Here is an 11557-nt window from a genome sequence, read left to right on the forward strand (position 1 = left end):
CTTTTTAGAGTAGCCGTCAAGTTGTCTACAAGAACATTTCAATCCATCTTGAAATGTTCAAGTCCTCCATCAATATAATAAGAAATTTCCCTTTCTATTCAAATTAATAGGAGCTAAAAAGTTATCCTCTGAAAACTGCCTCTGAATTATGATGGGTTGGTAGAGTTTTTGATGTCATTGTACAAATGTTGAATTATGGGTAATTTGCTTCAGAATATTTAAAAATTACTTGGAGCAATTTCAGAGGATACTTTTTGCTGACAACTTGATGACTGTTAGTACAAATGTTTCATTTCTCTATTGTAGGTAAATTTACATACAATCAAGTCATCATGTAATGTATGTACAGTACTAGTGTGGGCCTTCTGTAACCTATTCAGCATTTCATGTAAGTTGATTTCAGTTCACATTTTATTCTCTAGCAATCATGAACAACAGTACCTTACATTACAAGAAAAGATTTTGCCCGTTGTTATTGCATTTATTGTTATATACGTAAAGTTGCTTGTGCCTCAAAAATGAACAACTTTTGCTCAAATTTTCCTCAAGCAAACTTTCAACCATTTTCAAAATTAAGGATAAATTAGGGGTATTGTGCACATTTTGATAGTTGGGAGACAAATTTCCAAATAATCACCAAAAATTGAAATTCAAAATGGCTTCCATCCCTGTATTATAAAATTTCTGATTTTCTCAAACACAGCCAATTAAAATTTTACTCACTCCAAGAGCTTCAATATAAGCCCCACAATATTTTTCTCCGACACTTTTCCCCAAGGCACCTCTTCTCCCTTAACATTGAACTTTTTCCTTTCAAACAGTCAGTGTCAATTACCTCTACCCGTAAAGAATAACAGAGTATTTTACACATATTGACTATGTTTAGAACCTATATAGTGTGTGTTTAAACATTCTTTCGGTAAACTTACAATTGATAATACAAAATAAAATATTTGTGCTGGCTTTATCACCGTACTGGTATGTGTCTACAAGTTGTGTTGATATCACTTCCCAAAATTAGGAAGTGATAATACAGTGAATATTTCATGGTTAGTGCCTGCATGCTAGCATTCATCATGGTTAGCACAGGTTTCATCTGTATTCAAACTCAGCACCGCAACATTACTGTATATCATTCTATAGTCAATGCAAATGGTAACTGAATACCCAAAGTTAGGGATATTTTAAATTTCAGATAAAGTCAGGCAGTACTGGATCAAGCTGGTTTTCAATGTCATGTGAAACACTGTCTTTAGCATTGAAATACATGGTGTCTGTCTTATAGCTACAAAGTCATTCAGAGAATATATTTGCTGAACATAAAACTCTTGAAAACAAAATTGGTATATAGTGGCTGTATTACTCAAGGTGATATGTCAGCCTTGGGAAATGTCCAGCCAAATTTTATGAACAGCTGACACATTGATACATCATGGCTTACAGGTACTGAAAAATCTAGCTGGATGTCAACTTGAAATGACCAACTGAGGTAGTCATTCTCCCTTAAAGGTATGCAGTCACCTGTAATCTAAATATGCCCATATATGGTAAAAGGCGCGTTCCTTGGTATTCAAAATGCCCATGTGAGGGCGCTGTTTTAAAAAGCGGCCACCCGCTTAAAATCTGTGATTGGTTAGATTTTCTCTTTCCATGGTTACTGTGGCAAAATTTTGAACAGGTGACAGTATACCTTAAGAAATGAATGTAAATTTCTTTTGTTATATCCATTCAAGAAAAGTGTCCATACATTGTATTGACCATACAGCTGAAACTGTTTTCTCCATTTTAAATAATAATAATAATGTTTATTTTTGTATACCGTAAATCCATAAAATGCTCTAAACGGTTCACAAATGTAAAAAAATAAACAAACCTTTGACACTAAAAAAACAAGCACAGGAAAATTTTTAGAATCTTAAAGAGACAATTAATTAAAATTTTTGCGGAAAAGATGCGTTTTGAGACGTTTCTCAAAACAATCGATGGTATTGCACATTCTAATATCAGCCGATAAATCGTTCTATAAACGCGGAGCGACATGGCTGAAAGCCCGTTTGTATATGAAAGAAGACCTCGTGAACGGAACCACAAGCAAGCCTGAATCTGAAGAACGTAGACGGTGCGTAGTACTCATGGGTGTTAAAAGGTCAATAATATAGATATGCGCAAGACCATGAAGTGCCTTAAAAACCAGTGATAAGACTTCAAATTCAAATTAACGCTCGATTGGGAGCCAGTGAAGTGATCTTAAAACAGGAGATATGTGATCATACTTGCGGCAGCCAGACAATGGGCGAGCCGCGCTATTTTGAATTAGCTGTAGTTTCCGTAGTAAACATAAAGGAAGTCCAAGAAACAACACATTACAATGGTACAACTTAGAAAAAATGAAAGTATGAATGAGCCTTTCAAGTGACAAACGTGGAAGAAATTTACAGCAGATGACCTCCGTCTTACTGTCATTCATCTTCAAACGATGACTCAACATCCAACACTGCACACCCCTGATACAATCAGAAATCTGAGCAATGGCGGGTGCAGAATCATCAACCTCAAACGAGATGTAAATCCCCGTATCATCCGCATACAATTGATATGACACAGCGCGATCAGTGAGCAATGCAGCTAATGATGATGTGTATGATCAAATCTGTTAAGAGCTATACATACTTAGGACTGACAATTAAATCAAATGGTAGTTTCAGAGATTACAAATTTGGCTGATAAAGCAGCAAAGTCTTTGTATTGTTTAAAAAGGGTTTTATTGCACAACAAAAGATAAAATTTTCCCTACATCTATTCATGTTTTCATTAAACCTGTTTTACTGTATGGCTCAGAGATTTGGGGACAAGATTTCATGGATTACAAGAAGTGGGATAAATCAGCAATTGAAAAAACTCACCTCAAATTTTGTAAGAACATTTACAGTGTAATAGACAAGCTTGTAATGCCTCTGTGAGGGGTGAACTAGGACAATTCCCACTTCTACTTGAGATCAAACTTAATATTGTAAATACTGGCTTCATAATGTACAACTTCCACATTGTAATCTTGCTAAAGAAGCTTTCTGGAGCAAATGGTAAACAACACTAACAATAGATCCTGGTTTAACTGTTTAAGTGCTTTAATTACAGAAAATGGAATGGACTTTCTCCTTGATAAAGCTCCATGACTTAAACACCAAATAGTTATAACTGGATTAATGAAAACAAATGTAACAAACAACTGTGAGGTTGTTTGGAAAAATTTGATCACTGATGAAAATACTAAATTAAAATGTACGCCAAAAATATCATTTAAGGTTAGAACCCTACTTAACACAGTTACAATGTGAGAAAAGAAAACTACTCACCAAACTTTGCATAAGGAATCATGATCTAGCGATTGAAAAAGGGAGACACACTGTTCCAAAAACCCCAATTACTGAAAGATACTGCAATCAGTGTAACACCAACAGTATTGAAGATGAAACACACTTTTTCTTAGTCTGTCAGAAATACAAAGTCCAAAGAAAGAATTTTCTCAGTAAAATCAATTTCCCAAACGATACAAAAGAAAATCAGCTTATTTGTCTACTAACAAAAAACAAGAGTTATCTTTTAATGAACAACTCGCAGATTATCTTTTACTTTATATAACCAAAGAAATACCTAGTTATATTTATTATTAGCTACCATCATTATACTGTATTACTTTATCTTTATTGAAGAAAAATTTGAACTTATTTTTGTATTACACTTTTATTGCCATAAATGTGATGTAAATCCTATATTTACAAGCAAGCAATAAAATATTATTATTATTATGATTATTATTATTATTACAAGTTTAGGGGTTATAAGTATTATATAGAAATCTAATAACAGTTCATTGAAGCTGTGATAATTCTGAAACAGAGGTGTTCGAATGCAGGCCCAGTCGTGGGCGCGCACAAAACAAGGCACAGCGACTGTGGAGAGTCTATGCCAGTGTATTTGCTGCAAATATACCTTCACGCATGGGCACTCGTTTGCCAGTGTAGTCTGCCAACATGAGCATTCGTAATTATGTTACCTGTGCGTGAATGTGTAGTCTGTACACTACGTCTCGTGCTATAATCTTGTCGTTGAGCTTTGCATGTTGACAGAAACTGGAATAACTGCAGAGAATACTTTTCAGGACATCACAAGTGAGTCCCTAAGGTAACAAGTAGGACGTTTAGGAAATCCTTTTAGAAAGTTCACGCCGCCTGTGACCATTTTGTGGAGGAAGCTTATAAGCTTACGTAACTGCAGCATATTTCTACTGTACATATTGCCGGAACACATGCGATGGAATTTTGCGTTTCACGTCGTTCAATCATTCAGATGGCAATGCCGGCCTTCTCCAAACTTTGAAAAAAATCAGGGTGACAGACTTTGGAATGCTAACTCTTGTATAACAATGACGTTGAAGACATTTGTATTCGAGCTCGGCAACATTTTTTGATTTGAGAACTCTCATCATGGTGGATTCACTGAAACAGTGAGTATTCAACAACTTTTTCCTATGTCCATGTAGCACTTGTGCAAAAATAAGCAAGTCCACAGGCCTTTGGCGAATCAATAAATGCGTTTTTCACCAAGCTGAAAGGTTGAAAGATGCGTCCGTCACTTTGGGACGAGCTAGATAAATGCAGTCAAACCCAGCTGGGCATAGAAATTTGCCATAGTATGACTTTGTTCTGGAGACGACCGGCCGTGCGGTGGAACTTTGCAACAAAGTTTCCATATCTGAACTGACATACTTGAATGACAGGCACAGGAAACGATGGCCAATAAAAACGCATTCTCGTTGCATTTTGATAATAATGTATCAATCTAAATGACACGGAAATTATGCCTCCTCCCAACAGAAGGGCCATGGTCTATTTTTAGCCCTGCTACAGTATGTCTCAGTGCTGAAAAGGCCATATTGTTGTCATGGCGACTTTTAAAATTTGCATACAACTGTGAGAGTGAAACGGGTTGTTTATAGGTCACAAAACTTTTGAGTCCCACTGTCGTCCATTACACCTGTTTCCTTGGGCATTAAAGGTGTGCAAGTATACACATCAAAAGACTAGAAAATTCACTTCATGGGCAGAACCTTGTAAAATAGCCCTTTCTTGTCTGGTTAACGAAAGAAGATACCCCTGATCTAAAATATGCATGGGCTACCAGCCAGTGTCACCGGGCTACCAATTTCAGAATATGGTTGCCCAAGTGGACTACCAGGGAAAAAAAGTTAATTTCGAGCCCTGGGCAATATTAAACATGAAACATTTAACTTGTAATATTTCCCCTTGTCTTGGCCTGCTGGGTTTTAAAAAAATGTTTAAAGGTATACAGGGATCATGTACAAATTTAGCCATTGCTACCATGGAAAGGGGAGATCTAGATATAATCATCAGAATCATTGAGTTTATGGGGGTCACGCCAGGTCACACAAAAAAATGCACCACTACATGGCCATTATTTTACTTTAGTTAAACAATCAGAAATATATAATTTGTCTTCATTATTCTTCCTGGAATGAGGCAAAGAAACCAAAATAAATTATTATAAAATGAACATTATTATACGTTGTTAATTATAAATCCATAAAATAAATAAGTACCAGTGAATTATGTTTTAAATAAAAAAAAACTGTGCGCTACTGTTACTGCTTGTGATAAATATAATGGTATATTGGGTGATAAGGAGGATTGGGTTCAGATACTAGTAGAATTAGATTCAGGACATAAATTTAATTTGAAGGCATAAACTTAATTTGATTAATGCACAATAAGTTAGTAATGTACTATATAACACTTATTTGGGATGACTGCATGAAACACAATTAAAATGCTTGAAAAGTTATTTCTGGTCTATGTAAAATTAATTCTAACACACTAAAATTAACCGAAAACATAATTTTGACCAAAATGGCCCCAATATACATTATTTTTATTATTCTTTCCAGAATTAAGGCAAAGAAATCACAATTATTATTATTATTATTATTATTATTATTATTATCATAGAAGAAATGTTAAAAGTTGTTACTTAGAAATCCCTAAAATAAATAAGAAAGAGCGAATTATGTTTTAACATAGACCCTCTCAAAGGTCTATGGTTTTTAATAAAAAAACTGTGGTTACCGAAATGGTTACTATGGCAACATAAAAAAACAAAAATGAACATGGAGTTCATGCAGTTATAAATACACTTAGGAGAGCATTTGCATAGTAACTGGGATTACTTTTAATGGACTTAGGAAAAAAAATGAAATTTTAAAACGCAAATAGGTTACTATAGAAACACAGGGCAGTAAAAATGGATATCATATTTTGTCTTTCTAACCGGAAATAACCCTTTGGTATAATATTTCTGTTGATTACTGGAGTTTTACACTGGATATTTCGTCTTTGTTACCCAAAATATGCCTTTGATATAACACATTCTGTTGATTCCTGGATTTTAGGTGTAATCTTTGAAAAACTGGTAATAGTAACTCCTGAATGGTTGCCATGGAAACATCTCACATTCAAATGAGTGTGATTTTATTTTTGGTGTGCTAACAAGAATAAAAAAACCTTATGATCAATTTTTACATCAATCAATAGTTCTTTAATAGGAATTAGGGAAAAAGTAACATTTTCAATCCAAAAGTCACGACTAGTCTTTGCGGTTTTCTATAAGTGAGTTGGCACACGCCAAAACGATTAATCTATTGCACTCGTATTTCTGGGCACATTTAGTCTCACTGTTTACCTCTGGTTGGTTAGCAACTGTAGTCTAATTGACAGCCGATTCTTTACATTACTGTAAATTGTTGCAATAAGTGTTTCCTACGACGTTCGCACAAGTGAGAAATAGGGCAAAATTCATTGAGAGTTGGTGTTAGTTTAATTTTATTTACAAGAAGGGCAGTATTAAACGCGAAACATTTAACTTGTAATATTTCCCCCTTGTCTTGGTCTGCTGGATTTTAAAAAGTGTTTAGTTAAACAATCAGAAATAATTTGTCTTCATTATTCTTCCTGGAATGAGGCAAAGAAATCAAAAAAAAATATTTTAAAATAAATATTAATACGTCGTTTATTATAAATCCATAAAATAAATAAGTACCAGTGAATCATGTTTTAAATAAAAAAAGCTGTGCGCTAGTGTTACTGCTTGTGATTGCGTGCTAAGGGGAACTGGGTTCATAAAATAAATTTGAGATACTAGTAGAATTAATTTTAGCACGTGAAATTAATTTGAAGGCATAAACTTATTCAATGAATGCATAATAAGTTAGTACTATACTATATAACACTTATTTGGGATGACTGCATGAAACAAAATTAAAAATGCTTGAAAAATTATTTCTCGTTTATATAAAATTAATTCTAACATACTAAATTAACAAAAGGATATTTTGACCAGAATGGCCCCAATATACATTATCTTTATTATTCTTCCTAGCTGGAGGCAAAGAAATTACAATTATTATTATTATAGAACAAATGTTAAAAGTTGTTACTTAGAAATCAAACAATTAAATAAAAAACAGTGAATTATGTTTTAAATAAAAATGGTTACCATGGCAACATAAAACAAAAATGAACATGGAGTTCATGCTGTGATAAATACACTTAGGAGAGCATTTGCAAAGTAACTGGGAGAACATTTAATGGAATTTGGCAAAAAAAATTGAAATTTTAAAACCTAAATAGGTTACTATGGAAACACAGGGCAGTGAAAATGGATATCATATTTTGTCTTTCTAACCCAAAATAACCCTTTGGTATAATATTTCTGTTGATTACTGGATTTTTACACTGGATATTTGGTCTTTCTAACCCAAAATATCCCTTTGATATAACACATTCTGTTGATTACTGGATTTTAGGTGGAATCTTTGAAAAACTGGTAATTTTACTCCTGAATGGTTGCCATGGAAACATCTCACATTCAAATGCGTGTGATTTTTTGTGATGTGCTAGCCCTTATGATGAAGTTTTAAATCAATCAATAGTTCTTTAATAGGAAAGAGTAACATTTTCAATCCCAAAATAGTTACCATGGCAACTTGAAACATTCAAATAAGTCTGGTTTTTGTGTTCTCTTACCCGAACTCCACCACTAGATAATTTTCATATCAATCAAAGTAACTTTTCATGGGTTATTAATAAAACTGAAAAATTTCAATCCCTAAAATGGTTACCATGGAAACATGGGGCAGTCAAATCGATATCATATTTAGCCTTTTCGACCCAAAATACCGTTGTGGTGAAATTTTCACGGAAATGGAACCTATTATTATTCGCGTTATTATTTCTATATAATACTTATATTAATTATTACAAGTTTAGGGGCTATAAGTATTATATAGAAATCTAATAACAGTTCATTGAAGCTGTGTGGAAATTCTGAAAGAGAGGTGTGTTATCTGGCAGAGACCCTGCATGATGCGATTCGCGTTCTTCTCTGTTTGAACACGCGCGCGCCCCTCAGAGACGCGACGCTAATCCCAGAGCATGCGCAATTGAGAGTGCATGCGCGTGACAGAACGTCTCCGATCTCGTGCTATCGTGTCGTTGAGCTTTAAAAGTGATGGAATGTTGACAGAAACTGGAATTACTGCAGAGAATACTTTTCAGGATATCACATGTCAGTGTCTAAGGTACCAAGTAGGACGTTTAGGAAATCCTTTCAATAAGTTCTCGCCGCCTGTGGCCATTTTGCGGAGTAAACTTATAAGCTTACGTAACTGCAGCGTATTTCTACTGTACATATTGCCGGAACACATGCGATGGAATTTTGCGTGTCACGTCGTTCGAGCATTCAGATGGAAATGCCGCTCTTCTCCAAACTTTGAAAAAACAGGGTGACAGACTTTGGAATGCTATCTCTTGTATAACAATAATGTAATTTAATGAGAAGATATTTGTATTCGAGCACGGCTACAGTTTTTGACCATGGACCGTGGTTATATTCAACATTCGAGATGGCTAGGGTGAGTGGAACTTTTTCCTATGTACATGTAGCACTGCACTTGTGCAAACATAAGCGAATCCACAGGCCTTTGGCGAATCAATAAATACGTTTTTTTTGTTTTTGTTTTTTTGTTTTTTTAATTTTTTTTATTTCACATTTAACCAGAAACAAGGACAACAAAGCAAACAAAAGCAGACAGAATAAAAACAAACATTTACACAACAAAACTATGAGGCAAAATAAGTACAAAACGTCCCCTACTTTTGTATACGTTTTCCAGTGCGTCATTTGACAATGCTATACATGTTTCTGTATTGTACACTGATCTTGCATAATGTTTAAAATTAACAAGGCTTGGAGCAGAGTTTGTGTATCTACATTTGAATATATAAAATCGTCCCATAAAAAAACAAAGTTAATAATCGAGCTAGCCATAGGATCTATGTCACCAAGGATACAATTCATAGCGTTCAACAATGATTTTGTCTGTGTAACGTCGTAAATCAACTTTTTTACAGAGTTCCAAATTGAGCTGTGTGTACACAATCCCAAAATAGATGATAATAATCTTCTTCTACTTGTTTACAAATGAACACATTGGCGATTCAATCAATCCCCAAATGTGTAATGGGCGATTTGTTGATAAAATGTTCATAATAAGTTTGTAATGAAAGTTCCTCAATTTAGTGTCAATTGTTATTTTGAAAGGAAGCAAAAAAACTTTGTCTAGTGGAATAACAATATCCAGAATATTATGCCATTACATTAAGATGTTAGAAGGAATACCAATAGGTGTTTCTAAATTCATAAAATGAACGTACATATCTCTATTAATCTTTTCACCTGACATCCATTTATCATTTCGAAGGTTTGGTTTACAAACTAATAACTTTGATGAATTTGATCTTGTGACCATCTTCCTCCAGGCAGATGGTATAGCAGATAAAAGTTGATTATATTCAAAAAAGTACAAATACTACCATATTTTTCAACAAATTGATCAAATGTATAAAACTTACAATAAATATCAAGAAGATCATTTATAAAAACAACGCCATTCTCAGAAAAAATATTCCACGGATTGGCATCCCATGAATGCGTATGTCAGAATTATTACAAATTAGTTCTTGACAATATCATCCTTACAATCAACTGTGTTGTAATTGTATTGCAGCCATGCTGAAATAATTTCTTTTAGAAAAACGGAATTAATAGGGTCCAAAATACGAAAGTCACAACTTTTAAGATTGGCATAATAAATAAGAGGTCCACCAATCTTAGAAAGTATAAAATTATACCATTTACTACAAAATAAACTACTGCTACGCATGATCCTGATAACCCAAGCTGCTTTTAATGATAAGTTAAAAGCCCGTAGATTTGTCAGATTAAGACCATCAAACTCATAAGTATTGTGTATGGTACTTCTTTTTACCCAATCTCGCTTACCCTCCCATAGAAACCTAAAAACTAAAGAATCGTACTTCCTATAAAAATGTCAATATTAGGTGATGGAAGGGACATAAAGAGATATGTAAATTGTGAAGTAACTAAAGATTTAATAACAGCAACTTTCCCATACAGTGTGAGACCCCGTCCTGCCATGGCTGCAATATCTTCCTCGCCTTTTCAAGACAAGGGCTAAAGTTGAGGGTTCAAGTTGACATTAACTAGTTGTGATAAATCTACTGGAATGTGTACATCAAGAAAATCAACAGCGCCGTCAGTCCATGCTAAAGGACATTTAGTTTTGATATGGAAATTAGTATGCTTCAAAGAGCCGATGCGTAACACCTTACATTTATCATAGTTAGGTTTCAAACCAGAAACCGTTGAAAACTCATTTAAAATATCAATTAACGCATTAAATGAATCTGACGTTGGCTGGACTGGAAAGTTCGTGTCATCAGCATATTGTGATATTTTGTTCTCTATGAAACCCATAGTTAAACCTTTCACAGCCTCACAGTTTCTCACTCGGATTGCCAACAATTCTACAGCAATGACAAATAAATATGGTGATAAAGGACAGCCCTGACGAACGCCCCGGGAGAGAGTAAATTTATCGGAAATGTGACCATAGTTAATTATACGACTGGAAATATTACTTTCACCCATGATACAAAGGATGAACCAAAATTGAAAAACTCCAAACTCTTGATAATGAAGTCCCATCTCACTTTGTCAAATGCTTTCTCAAAATCGGCGATAAAAATCAGGCCAGGTTTTTGTTTCATCAATAAATACGTTTTTCACCAAGCTAAAAGGTTGAAAGATGCGATCGTCACTTTGGGACGAGCTAGATAAATGCAGTCAAACCCAGCCGGGCACAGAAATTTGCCATAATATGACTTTGTTCTTGAAATTACGAAGACGACCGGCAGTGCGGTGGAACTTTGCAACAAAGTTGCAATATCTGAACTGACGTACTTGAATGACAGGCACAGGAAACGATGGCCAATACAAACGCATTCTCGTTGCATTTTGATAATAATGTATCAATCACAAAGACACAGAAATTATGCTGCCTCCCGACAGAAGGGCCATGGCCTATTTTTAGCCCTGCTACATTATGTATTGGTGCTGAAAAGGC

The sequence above is a fragment of the Ptychodera flava genome, chromosome 1, assembly GCF_041260155.1.
Source record: "Ptychodera flava strain L36383 chromosome 1, AS_Pfla_20210202, whole genome shotgun sequence".
Classification (NCBI taxonomy): Eukaryota; Metazoa; Hemichordata; class Enteropneusta; family Ptychoderidae; genus Ptychodera; species Ptychodera flava.